This window comes from Echinops telfairi, unplaced genomic scaffold (assembly GCF_000313985.2).
Source record: "Echinops telfairi isolate 266 unplaced genomic scaffold, ASM31398v2 ScPeMD7_9;HRSCAF=40, whole genome shotgun sequence".
Classification (NCBI taxonomy): domain Eukaryota; kingdom Metazoa; phylum Chordata; class Mammalia; order Afrosoricida; family Tenrecidae; genus Echinops; species Echinops telfairi.
Genome location: NW_022103906.1, coordinates 79460906 through 79461943, shown reverse-complemented (window position 1 = coordinate 79461943; position 1038 = coordinate 79460906).

The window sequence follows — 1038 nt, the reverse complement described above, 5'->3', positions numbered from 1 at the left end:
GGGTTGTTCACAAACCAAGCCTCTTTCCCAAATGGGATGTCATCCCCAGGGATAGGGGCCTAACGAAAACACACATTTCAGGGAGACACCGTTCAATCCCAGAACATCCTCTTTGGGGACAAGATGCTTGCTTCAAGCCTGGAATAATGTGAGGATGGCAACTTTGTCATGACAGTGGCCTGAGTGGCCTGAGCCTTCTGCAACACAGTCACTATGTTCAAGTCCAGGAAGCACACAGTCCTTTATGCTCCCTTCCCACTCCCCCCAGGATCATTTGGAACAAGGAGGGATGTCCGTGTCTAACCAGGGCGCAGGTGCCCCAGCGCTCACTCCACTTCCCCCCGGGAGGCCAGTCCATGTCCCGCTCCAGCCACGAGTTGATGCTATTTTCTTCTCTTGTGCTGACACCAGATGAGTCGGGGGGTTGGGGACTGCTCAGATGACACGGGCCATTTAAATCAAGGACAAGGAGTCCATGAACAGGCCTATTACCAACCCCTTTTAGCAGCCAAAGGTACGTCATAGAGAATAACACAATGGAGCAACATTTTAAGAAGAGCACAGAAGGGGACTTTTGTGATCACATGACAAGTACGGCTCCTTGAAACTCAGACGGAATTAAAAATCATAGCTTCCACTTAGCAACTGGTCAGAGTATAACGGAATAAGAGTGGACAGTTTTATATACATGAAAATAGATAGAAAGGACAGAACGGGCATTGTTAGATATTAATCAATACAAATGAAAACAGTGTAGCATTTCAGTTGTATACCTATGTGTTAGACTAGGCTCTTTAAAGAAACAAAGCCCCTGATACCCATATGTGTATAGACGTAGAAAGAGATCTAAGTCAAGAAATGGTTCACACATCTGTGGATGTGGAGAAGTCCCGTCTGGTTAAAGTCCACCGGTCAGATGTCAACCTGGAGGCTTTTCCTGGCTCCTGTGGCTGCTTCCTGGTTTGTCGGCCCCTGCGCAGTGTTGTTGCGAGGTGCTGTCACGGCAGTTCCAACCCAGTGACTTGCGCACAACAGAAC